The sequence below is a fragment of the Lampetra fluviatilis genome, chromosome 4 (assembly GCF_964198595.1).
Source record: "Lampetra fluviatilis chromosome 4, kcLamFluv1.1, whole genome shotgun sequence".
Classification (NCBI taxonomy): Eukaryota; Metazoa; Chordata; class Hyperoartia; order Petromyzontiformes; family Petromyzontidae; genus Lampetra; species Lampetra fluviatilis.
In genome coordinates this window covers 20,396,693-20,409,700 of record NC_136278.1, presented here as the reverse complement: position 1 = coordinate 20,409,700, position 13,008 = coordinate 20,396,693, and positions in this window count along the sequence as shown.

Here is a 13,008-nt window from a genome sequence, read left to right as displayed (position 1 = left end):
AGAGTTGTCGCGGCCGCTACGGGTTCGTCCACTGTACCGGGGTCTATACAAGGTGTGGACGTGCGCATTTTGGTCGACTCGGGAGCGTCTGCGACTATTATATCGGATGTCATTTTCCATCTGTTGGGCATTCCGCCGGGGGCTGTGCGTCCGGTTTATGGGTCTTGCGTCGCTGCGAACGGGGGTAGTATGGGTATCGTGGGCCAGGTGGATGCTAAGATATCTATAGGGGATGTGTCGGCTTCGGGCGTTGTGTTAATATCGAGATCTTTGGCGGTTCCTTGCTTACTAGGCACGGATTTTTTGGCAAAGATGCCCATTTTGATTAAAATCAATGAGAATTGTATTGAATTGCCGGGGGGCCGTCGGATCTCGTTTCTGCCGTCGCCCTGGGGGCGACCTGCTTCGGCCGTACAGGTGCAGGCGCTGTCCGTCGCATCTGTGGACATCCCACCTGGTTCACAGATGCTTATACCCTTGCGGTATCGGAAGCCCCTGCCCAATCGGCTAGGAGCAGTAGGGGTCTTGTTGTCGCCATCCGCCACGATAACAACAGGATTGGCGTTAGTTGGGGCACAGACCATCGTCCGGCCGGATCAATTACCGGTTTTACAGGTGCTTAATGCGGGGGTGGAAAACATCCGTGTTCCGGCCGGTACGGTTGTGGCACATGCCACTACGGCGTTTGCGACGCACGATTGCCCGCATCGCCGGGGAGTGGTCGCTGGTGTTTCCGAGCCAAGGGGTTCGGATAATCGTTGGATCGCTACCTTATGTGACGAAAATTCTTCCCTGTCCGTGGGGCAACGTGATGCGCTGCGTAAATTGTTGCTGACGTATTCGGATGTGTTCAGCTCCGACGATTTGGATTTGGGACGCACATCGTTGCTTTCCCATCACATTGAGACGGGCGACGCTGCCCCTATTCGGTTAAATTCGCATCGGATGAGTCCAGCGGAGCGAGAACACGTTCGGGGGGCGGTGGAAGACATGTTGGCTGCGGACATTATATCGCCATCTAACAGCCCATGGGGCGCTCCTGTGGTCTTAGTTAAGAAAAAGGATGGCAACTTGCGATTTTGTGTTGATTTCCGGAAATTGAATAAGATATCGGTGGCAGATGCGTACCCCCTGCCGCGTATGGACGACTCCCTTGACGCATTGTCGGGGGCTAAGTTCTTTTCCACACTGGACCTCTCTTCGGGATTTTGGCAGCTTCCCCTTGACGAGTCCTCACGGGAGAAAACCGCATTCCGTACGCCGCAGGGGTTATTTCAATTCAACTGCCTCCCGATGGGATTGAATGCGGCCCCTGCTACGTTTCAAAGGTTGATGGAGCTCGTTTTGACGGGGTTGCAGTGGGAGACGTGTCTTATATATTTGGACGATATTATTGTGTTCAGCCGCACATTCGAGGAACATTTAACGCGGCTGGAGACAGTGTTCACGAGGATGCGCTCTGCCAATTTGAAATTCAAACCAAAGAAATGCCACCTACTGCAACGGTCCGTCCGTTATTTGGGGCACATTGTGAGTGCAGAGGGGGTGTCCACGGATCCGGAAAAGACGGCGTGCGTCCGGGATTGGCCGACTCCGGCCTCCGTGGGGGATGTTCGGCGGTTTTTGGGATTTGCCTCGTATTACCGAAGATTTGTGCCGGGGTTTGCGACGATTGCGAGGCCCTTGCATCTCCTTACGGGTAAAGGACGGAAATTTGTTTGGGGAGAGCCGGAAGAGGCGGCCTTTCGGAGTCTGCGTGATCTATTGGCTACGGCCCCGACATTGGATTATCCCGATTTTGATCGCCCTTTCATTCTTGATACGGACGCGAGTGACACAGGTATTGGGGCGGTATTATCACAGTCTAAAGGGGGCGTAGAGCGCGTCGTGGCGTATGGTAGCCGAGTCTTGTCGCCTGCGGAAACACGCTACTGTGTCACTCGTAGAGAACTTTTGGCGGTTGTTTTTTTCCTACGCCAATTTCGACCGTACCTTTACGGTCGTTCGTTTATTGTGCGTACGGATCATGCGGCCTTGCAATATGCACTCAAAATGGACCAGCCATCGGGACAGTGGGCACGTTGGTTGGACACGCTGCAGGAATTTTCCTTCCAAATTCAACATCGGAAGGGAGTGCGCCATGCGAACGCTGACGCACTTTCCAGATTACCAGGGCGCGCCCCTTGTAAATGTGCGTCGGGGACGCATAGGTGTTCGCCGATTCTGAACCCCCCTCAGCCGCTTACGTTGGCCGTCGGGAAGTCGGATACTCCGATGGAACCGGGACCGACTGATGGGGTTTTGAATCTGCCGCGGTCTGTCTGGATTCGGGAACAGATGATGGACGAGTCGTTGTTGTCCATGCGGAAGCGGTCTATGAGGGACAATGGGAGTCCGAGTTCGGCTGTGGGGCCGCGAACCGCTCTCCGAGATGGTCTGCTTATGTGGCAAGAAAGGTTCCAGGAAAGCTGGCGTGTGGTGGTACCAACGTCCTTGCGATTTGAGTTGATTAGAACTCTCCATTGTGACACACTATTGCATTTAGGGGTGCAGAAGACTTTGTTGACGTTACAACGTCATTATTTTTGGCACGGCATGGCGACAGATGTCGTAGGGCACGTGCGCGCGTGCCCTGAATGCGCCCGGCGTAAGCCGCCTAAACATCCTTACGTGCCGCCTCTCCAGTCGATTCAGGTGTCTCGAGTCAATGAATTGGTGGCACTGGACATATTGGGACCCTTCCCACCATCGGCGAGGGGAAATAAATATTTGCTGGTAGGGGTTGAGTATCTCTCCCGTTGGCCGATGGCCTGGCCGTTGCCCAATCAGTCGGCCGCGGCCATCACCGACGCCTTTTTGTTTGGGTACATTATGGACAAGGGGGCGCCTGAGAGACTCCTCACGGACCAGGGCCGAAATTTCTCTTCTAAATTATTGGCTGAAGTGTGCGCAGGCCTTGGGACTAAGAAAATACGGACATCTCCATACCATCCGCAGACGGATGGTATGGTTGAGCGGCTGAACAGGACATTGTCTGCCATGCTTTGCCATACTGTGAGTGAACAGCAATCAGATTGGGATCTGCACATCCCCGGAGTGCTTTCGGCGTACAGGATGACGCCCCATGCGGCTACAGGGTATTCGCCGTTTTACCTTATGTATGGTCGGGAAAACGTGCCTCCGGTGGATGTGCAATTGGGTACTGGGGTGAAGGGACCTCGTAAACCACTCCCTGAATACATTCAGGACACGGTTCGCCGGGTTACGGAGGCGCGGGAAAACGCCCGCGTGGCTACGGCCAAAGCCCAGGCCCGGAACGAGCGGTATGCTCGGCGGTCTGAGGGGGAGTGCCCCTGGAAGGTGGGAGACCTGGCCTGGCTCCATTGCCCGCAGGTGCGGCCGGGGACCTCTCCTAAATTGCACAAACCTTGGCATGGTCCTGTGCGCCTCATTGAGGTTCCCAATCCACAGTCGGCGCGCGTTCAGATTGGGTCTCGCCGTTGGTTTGTTCATACGTCGCGGTTAAAACCATATGTTGCTCCCCTACGTGATGCGTCATCTCCCAATGTTGCCTTGCCGGGGTCTGTTGCTGCTGACTCTGACTCTTCCCCGCCTGCGTCCATTGATCTTGCTAGAGCGCCTGTCGTACCTGTTCCAGACAGGCCGACCGTGACACCGCGGGGGAGGAGTGGGCCTGTTCGGAGGGCGCCTGCCAGGGCTGCGGGACCTTCAAGCCCGGCGACCCTTCCGACCCCGCTGCAGGCGCATTCGTGGAATACGACCAAGACTGATTCATCAGGGACACGAGACGTCGGTGGACTTCCAATCGCAGCAGGGGAATTACCCCCTGTCATTCCTCGTGTTCCATCGCGTCCCCGTTCTACAAGTGGGCCGCCGACCGTCCGGGACGGGCCGGCGACCCGCACTCGTTCCAAATCGCTTACGTTTCGTTGATTGTATGTTGTTATTGTTCTTGTTCTTGCCGTCGTATTTATCGCATGCTTTCGTACGTTCGTCGATGTTACTTGTGTTGTTGTTCTTGTTGTTATATTGCATGCTTAGTGTCCTTTAAGGGGGAAGGTCGGTTCACCGCATTACGCTTTGGTATTGTTCAGCCGAGGTCGGCTGGGTTTTTTCTATGGGGGAGGGTGGTGTAATGCGGGCGAAAGCGACCTTCCGGATGTGACGTCACGAGGAGGCGGAGCCAGGTGACGTGGGTGAAAGGTTGGGGTCCTTAAGCGGGTAAACCGGAAAGAGAAGGCAGTCGGGGTGTGAATGGAAAGGTGTGGGGCCACGCGGGCGTACGAGCCGAGGGGGCACCGTCGAAGCGGGAGCCAACCCCGGGAACAGTAGGGTGCTACTGGGAGGTGTAAAGCTGCAGATAGAGATAGGCAGTAAGGCTGTGTGTGAGGGGCAGCGGGGTGGCTGCCAAGAGTCGCAGGAGCGACGAGAAGGCGAGACAGCACGAGGCTGTCAGAGCTGCAGCAGGAACAGCCAAGGGAGCTGTGTGGGAGTACAGTAGCGGAGCTGCTGTGGGGCTGCAAGAGCGACAAGAACAGCAGCGGGGCTGCTGATGGTGACTGGAGTGACATCGGAACCAGCACTGAGAGAATAAGAGAGACAGCCGTGTGGGAACGCAGTACGGACCGAATAAAGGACACTGAGCCAGAGATCGTGGTCAAGTCTTTTATTACATTATGATACGTTAAGCAAACAAAAACGACATTCGTATGGCAAGTGTGCTGCTATTGGTTGGTGACCAGGCCAAGACCATAGACTCGCGACACTTATGCAGTTAGTTTAAGTTCCTTGTGACTAAAAACCAGATTTAGACTCAAGCCCAGGGCCTCTTGCGGTGCAGGCTCAGTGTCCTTGACGCAGCCATCGAGCCACCCGGACACATCTCACAAACTTGGCAAACACGCGTAGCCCCGTCGGCCAATTACGGTTCCAATTATTTCACACCTAGCCCCAGCGAGTAATAAGCTCGACTGGTGTGGGTTTTTTTCCCTTCGCGTGAGACGTCGTGTTATAAACGTTCGAGAAGCGAGGCGCGTCCCAGCGCGACGCGTTTCATTGCACAACGCGGTCGCCGCCATGCCTCGCCGCACGATGCTTGCCGATCCGCCTGCACGCCGCTGCACCAATCCCATCACGTGTCAATACTTTATTTGAATAAACCTTTGTTGCGCGATCCTATTGTTGTTGTTAAAGAAAGGCCATCGACGGGGCCTTGTCATTCAGTTACGCAGTGGCGCAAATTGGCACGGAGAGTTGTCGCGGCCGCTACGGGTTCGTCCACTGTACCGGGGTCTATACAAGGTGTGGACGTGCGCATTTTGGTCGACTCGGGAGCGTCTGCGACTATTATATCGGATGTCATTTTCCATCTGTTGGGCATTCCGCCGGGGGCTGTGCGTCCGGTTTATGGGTCTTGCGTCGCTGCGAACGGGGGTAGTATGGGTATCGTGGGCCAGGTGGATGCTAAGATATCTATAGGGGATGTGTCGGCTTCGGGCGTTGTGTTAATATCGAGATCTTTGGCGGTTCCTTGCTTACTAGGCACGGATTTTTTGGCAAAGATGCCCATTTTGATTAAAATCAATGAGAATTGTATTGAATTGCCGGGGGGCCGTCGGATCTCGTTTCTGCCGTCGCCCTGGGGGCGACCTGCTTCGGCCGTACAGGTGCAGGCGCTGTCCGTCGCATCTGTGGACATCCCACCTGGTTCACAGATGCTTATACCCTTGCGGTATCGGAAGCCCCTGCCCAATCGGCTAGGAGCAGTAGGGGTCTTGTTGTCGCCATCCGCCACGATAACAACAGGATTGGCGTTAGTTGGGGCACAGACCATCGTCCGGCCGGATCAATTACCGGTTTTACAGGTGCTTAATGCGGGGGTGGAAAACATCCGTGTTCCGGCCGGTACGGTTGTGGCACATGCCACTACGGCGTTTGCGACGCACGATTGCCCGCATCGCCGGGGAGTGGTCGCTGGTGTTTCCGAGCCAAGGGGTTCGGATAATCGTTGGATCGCTACCTTATGTGACGAAAATTCTTCCCTGTCCGTGGGGCAACGTGATGCGCTGCGTAAATTGTTGCTGACGTATTCGGATGTGTTCAGCTCCGACGATTTGGATTTGGGACGCACATCGTTGCTTTCCCATCACATTGAGACGGGCGACGCTGCCCCTATTCGGTTAAATTCGCATCGGATGAGTCCAGCGGAGCGAGAACACGTTCGGGGGGCGGTGGAAGACATGTTGGCTGCGGACATTATATCGCCATCTAACAGCCCATGGGGCGCTCCTGTGGTCTTAGTTAAGAAAAAGGATGGCAACTTGCGATTTTGTGTTGATTTCCGGAAATTGAATAAGATATCGGTGGCAGATGCGTACCCCCTGCCGCGTATGGACGACTCCCTTGACGCATTGTCGGGGGCTAAGTTCTTTTCCACACTGGACCTCTCTTCGGGATTTTGGCAGCTTCCCCTTGACGAGTCCTCACGGGAGAAAACCGCATTCCGTACGCCGCAGGGGTTATTTCAATTCAACTGCCTCCCGATGGGATTGAATGCGGCCCCTGCTACGTTTCAAAGGTTGATGGAGCTCGTTTTGACGGGGTTGCAGTGGGAGACGTGTCTTATATATTTGGACGATATTATTGTGTTCAGCCGCACATTCGAGGAACATTTAACGCGGCTGGAGACAGTGTTCACGAGGATGCGCTCTGCCAATTTGAAATTCAAACCAAAGAAATGCCACCTACTGCAACGGTCCGTCCGTTATTTGGGGCACATTGTGAGTGCAGAGGGGGTGTCCACGGATCCGGAAAAGACGGCGTGCGTCCGGGATTGGCCGACTCCGGCCTCCGTGGGGGATGTTCGGCGGTTTTTGGGATTTGCCTCGTATTACCGAAGATTTGTGCCGGGGTTTGCGACGATTGCGAGGCCCTTGCATCTCCTTACGGGTAAAGGACGGAAATTTGTTTGGGGAGAGCCGGAAGAGGCGGCCTTTCGGAGTCTGCGTGATCTATTGGCTACGGCCCCGACATTGGATTATCCCGATTTTGATCGCCCTTTCATTCTTGATACGGACGCGAGTGACACAGGTATTGGGGCGGTATTATCACAGTCTAAAGGGGGCGTAGAGCGCGTCGTGGCGTATGGTAGCCGAGTCTTGTCGCCTGCGGAAACACGCTACTGTGTCACTCGTAGAGAACTTTTGGCGGTTGTTTTTTTCCTACGCCAATTTCGACCGTACCTTTACGGTCGTTCGTTTATTGTGCGTACGGATCATGCGGCCTTGCAATATGCACTCAAAATGGACCAGCCATCGGGACAGTGGGCACGTTGGTTGGACACGCTGCAGGAATTTTCCTTCCAAATTCAACATCGGAAGGGAGTGCGCCATGCGAACGCTGACGCACTTTCCAGATTACCAGGGCGCGCCCCTTGTAAATGTGCGTCGGGGACGCATAGGTGTTCGCCGATTCTGAACCCCCCTCAGCCGCTTACGTTGGCCGTCGGGAAGTCGGATACTCCGATGGAACCGGGACCGACTGATGGGGTTTTGAATCTGCCGCGGTCTGTCTGGATTCGGGAACAGATGATGGACGAGTCGTTGTTGTCCATGCGGAAGCGGTCTATGAGGGACAATGGGAGTCCGAGTTCGGCTGTGGGGCCGCGAACCGCTCTCCGAGATGGTCTGCTTATGTGGCAAGAAAGGTTCCAGGAAAGCTGGCGTGTGGTGGTACCAACGTCCTTGCGATTTGAGTTGATTAGAACTCTCCATTGTGACACACTATTGCATTTAGGGGTGCAGAAGACTTTGTTGACGTTACAACGTCATTATTTTTGGCACGGCATGGCGACAGATGTCGTAGGGCACGTGCGCGCGTGCCCTGAATGCGCCCGGCGTAAGCCGCCTAAACATCCTTACGTGCCGCCTCTCCAGTCGATTCAGGTGTCTCGAGTCAATGAATTGGTGGCACTGGACATATTGGGACCCTTCCCACCATCGGCGAGGGGAAATAAATATTTGCTGGTAGGGGTTGAGTATCTCTCCCGTTGGCCGATGGCCTGGCCGTTGCCCAATCAGTCGGCCGCGGCCATCACCGACGCCTTTTTGTTTGGGTACATTATGGACAAGGGGGCGCCTGAGAGACTCCTCACGGACCAGGGCCGAAATTTCTCTTCTAAATTATTGGCTGAAGTGTGCGCAGGCCTTGGGACTAAGAAAATACGGACATCTCCATACCATCCGCAGACGGATGGTATGGTTGAGCGGCTGAACAGGACATTGTCTGCCATGCTTTGCCATACTGTGAGTGAACAGCAATCAGATTGGGATCTGCACATCCCCGGAGTGCTTTCGGCGTACAGGATGACGCCCCATGCGGCTACAGGGTATTCGCCGTTTTACCTTATGTATGGTCGGGAAAACGTGCCTCCGGTGGATGTGCAATTGGGTACTGGGGTGAAGGGACCTCGTAAACCACTCCCTGAATACATTCAGGACACGGTTCGCCGGGTTACGGAGGCGCGGGAAAACGCCCGCGTGGCTACGGCCAAAGCCCAGGCCCGGAACGAGCGGTATGCTCGGCGGTCTGAGGGGGAGTGCCCCTGGAAGGTGGGAGACCTGGCCTGGCTCCATTGCCCGCAGGTGCGGCCGGGGACCTCTCCTAAATTGCACAAACCTTGGCATGGTCCTGTGCGCCTCATTGAGGTTCCCAATCCACAGTCGGCGCGCGTTCAGATTGGGTCTCGCCGTTGGTTTGTTCATACGTCGCGGTTAAAACCATATGTTGCTCCCCTACGTGATGCGTCATCTCCCAATGTTGCCTTGCCGGGGTCTGTTGCTGCTGACTCTGACTCTTCCCCGCCTGCGTCCATTGATCTTGCTAGAGCGCCTGTCGTACCTGTTCCAGACAGGCCGACCGTGACACCGCGGGGGAGGAGTGGGCCTGTTCGGAGGGCGCCTGCCAGGGCTGCGGGACCTTCAAGCCCGGCGACCCTTCCGACCCCGCTGCAGGCGCATTCGTGGAATACGACCAAGACTGATTCGTCAGGGACACGAGACGTCGGTGGACTTCCAATCGCAGCAGGGGAATTACCCCCTGTCATTCCTCGTGTTCCATCGCGTCCCCGTTCTACAAGTGGGCCGCCGACCGTCCGGGATGGGCCGGCGACCCGCACTCGTTCCAAATCGCTTACGTTTCGTTGATTGTATGTTGTTATTGTTCTTGTTCTTGCCGTCGTATTTATCGCATGCTATTGTACGTTCGTCGATGTTACTTGTGTTGTTGTTCTTGTTGTTATATTGCATGCTTAGTGTCCTTTAAGGGGGAAGGTCGGTTCACCGCATTACGCTTTGGTATTGTTCAGCCGAGGTCGGCTGGGTTTTTTCTATGGGGGAGGGTGGTGTAATGCGGGCGAAAGCGACCTTCCGGATGTGACGTCACGAGGAGGCGGAGCCAGGTGACGTGGGTGAAAGGTTGGGGTCCTTAAGCGGGTAAACCGGAAAGAGAAGGCAGTCGGGGTGTGAATGGAAAGGTGTGGGGCCACGCGGGCGTACGAGCCGAGGGGGCACCGTCGAAGCGGGAGCCAACCCCGGGAACAGTAGGGAGCTACTGGGAGGTGTAAAGCTGCAGATAGAGATAGGCAGTAAGGCTGTGTGTGAGGGGCAGCGGGGTGGCTGCCAAGAGTCGCAGGAGCGACGAGAAGGCGAGACAGCACGAGGCTGTCAGAGCTGCAGCAGGAACAGCCAAGGGAGCTGTGTGGGAGTACAGTAGCGGAGCTGCTGTGGGGCTGCAAGAGCGACAAGAACAGCAGCGGGGCTGCTGATGGTGACTGGAGTGACATCGGAACCAGCACTGAGAGAATAAGAGAGACAGCCGTGTGGGAACGCAGTACGGACCGAATAAAGGACACTGAGCCAGAGATCGTGGTCAAGTCTTTTATTACATTATGATACGTTAAGCAAACAAAAACGACATTCGTATGGCAAGTGTGCTGCTATTGGTTGGTGACCAGGCCAAGACCATAGACTCGCGACACTTATGCAGTTAGTTTAAGTTCCTTGTGACTAAAAACCAGATTTAGACTCAAGCCCAGGGCCTCTTGCGGTGCAGGCTCAGTGTCCTTGACGCAGCCATCGAGCCACCCGGACACATCTCACAAACTTGGCAAACACGCGTAGCCCCGTCGGCCAATTACGGTTCCAATTATTTCACACCTAGCCCCAGCGAGTAATAAGCTCGACTGGTGTGGGTTTTTTTCCCTTCGCGTGAGACGTCGTGTTACAAACGTTCGAGAAGCGAGGCGCGTCCCAGCGCGACGCGTTTCATTGCACAACGCGGTCGCCGCCGTGCCTCGCCGCACGATGCTTGCCGATCCGCGTGCACGCCGCTGCACCAATCCCATCACGTGTCAATACTTTATTTGAATAAAACGACGCTGCTCGGCTCGCAAAAGCTCATAAAACCCGTGTTTTGCAGGCGCAACACGACACCCGATTGCACAGTGCGATTTCCGAGGATTACAAACTTTGCTGCGTGTCATTTGACCGTCGAACCCTGATCTGTACACATGTATACTGAGGTGTCTCTCCATCATCAATCGGACACGAGGCCGTTGTACGTAGGCAGCGCTCTGGCAGAAGAAGCAGTCTGAGGTGGGAACAGCGGTCACAGAACCACACGGATGTTCCAAAATGTTCGTGAATGCTATCGTAAAAAATCTACTCGGAATTGGCCACGTATGCTAAGCAAGGACCCTCCCCGAAGAAATTAGTCTTGAGACTCGGTGGATTCATTATTCGTTGAACAAATATGTAACATTATTCTTGTTTATGGGGGCACATTTAAATGCGTTACCTCTTTCAAATGGAGGCCTGCGTGCTAGTTACGTCGCCACAGTTATTAGCTGTGTCGACCATTCGCCTCCCCCGTCAGATCTCAGAAGATAAGCAGGGTTGGGCCTGGTTAGCAGGTGGACAGGAAGCATCAGGGCTTGGCAGTCACTTTCGACATGGGGTTGTGGGGTGGCCAGGCGGTGTCAGTGCCGAGTGTCACCCCTTCAGAGAGCTGGGGTGTTCTCCGGGAACTCCGGCTTCCTCCCACAAGCCGTTCGTCAAATTGGCCGATCGAACCCAATGGCCAAGGACCCTACTTTAAAAAAAGAAAAGTATTGAGACTCGGTGTTGCACCCCTCGGTGATTGGCAATATTATTAATGAGACCCGTCAGCATTTGTTTAACTGGCCACATTGTTCTGGTCCATCTCCCAATGTTGAAACCAGGCGAAGATCCGCCGCCTAGGGAAATGCTGCAGGGAAACACACATTGGTTTGGAAGGCTCGCTCACCGATGGATCCAAATGCAATTACATGTTTTTTTGGCCTGTGAAACAGACGCTTGGACCCATGATTGTTCAATATACATTAACAATTTAGTGTGGAGATGTTGAGATTTTGGCAAAGGCAGCAGTGTCCAATGGCCTCCTCTTCCAAACAATAGAACACGTTCGATAGCGTCATCCTTGGCACGCTTGCATCATTCTCAGAAAACGCGGCCATCAGCCACAAAGATTTGAATCGGCTGGGTGATGCTGCGGATAAAACGCTTGATCCACAATCGAAAGGTTACGAGGTTCAAATCCCCCGCCGTGGAATGACTCGGCCCCATCATCCCTCGAATGGTGGTCAAAATGAATACCCCTTTGTTGGAAGTCACCTGCGGTCCTACGGAGAGACTGGTGTTTCCAACTGGAATGTGGAGCTTCCGTGCGTCTCAGGGACCACCGATGGAGATCAACAGGGAGACGCCGACTTAACTTTAAAGATTGGAAACTGTACATTCCAGATCGACTCCACGTCGCTAGGCCACCCTGCGTTCCACAATAACACAGCACTCGGACATAGGAACACAGTTACAAAACATGAAAGTTCACCACTGGATGTCGCTGTTCATTATTTCCCGACCCGTAACGCTCAAAGCAGCTCATTCCCAACACGCCAGGCTGCGACTGCCACTAGCCACTGTTAATAATCAGCAACAAGCGGAATGAGGGAACAATGACACAGCAGTTGTCGCACTGCGCTGTAAACCCGACAAACCGAGTTCGATTTCTGTCGACAGCTGACATCAGTACAGAGTGTTGGCAAAACCCGCACTGACTGGCGTGAAGTATGGCCAAACATTCCCCATGACTGGGACGGCGTGGGGAGGAGGCCTTCAACCAGCAGCGAATTAACGAAGGACTGCGGATTTACAAGTGTGGCACTTTCTAGGTATGCGTTCTAGAAATGAAGCATTCTGAACATTTTATTACCGTTGGGGTCAAATGTTAATATACAGTAGAAATGAGCATCTTCTGACTCCCTTGACCCAAATAATACATTTTAAAAAACGTGGGTACTGTTGAAACGTTAAGATAAAACAAACTCGTTATCCCCATCCTTTAACAAGGTGCAAATCTACTGATAATCGTCATCCCCTCCAATCGAGACCTGGCAGGCCATTTGTATCTAGGAGCAGTCCAACATTTAGGGGTGTTTTTTTGCAAGAGCTCTATGCATGTAAGGATTTAGGCTGCAAGTGGCACACAACGGCCATTTTTTTTTTTGCAAAACGATGGCATCACAAGAGTCTTAACGGCCGGCCCGCTTTGGGACCTCCCCGTGAAAATTACCGGGCGGACGGAGAAAAAATTTAAACCTTCTACTCGTCGATATCGGACGATGTGCAAAGCGGCTTTAGTGGAGACACCTCTGGTGATGCAGGTGACGCCTTTCCACAAACGGCAGGCAGTGGGCAGCTTTGATTTTGTCGTCTCCTGGATTCCACCGCCTCACGGTGAGCTCCCGAGAGGCCGGGGGATCCACAGCCACCGCACGTTCTTTCCCTCGGCATTAATCGGCGTCGCCGCGGCCGGAGAGAGAGATCCGAGCGTCGGGCTACATCGACGTTTTGTTTGCCGGTGCCTGCTGCGTTGCGCACACACGGCGCG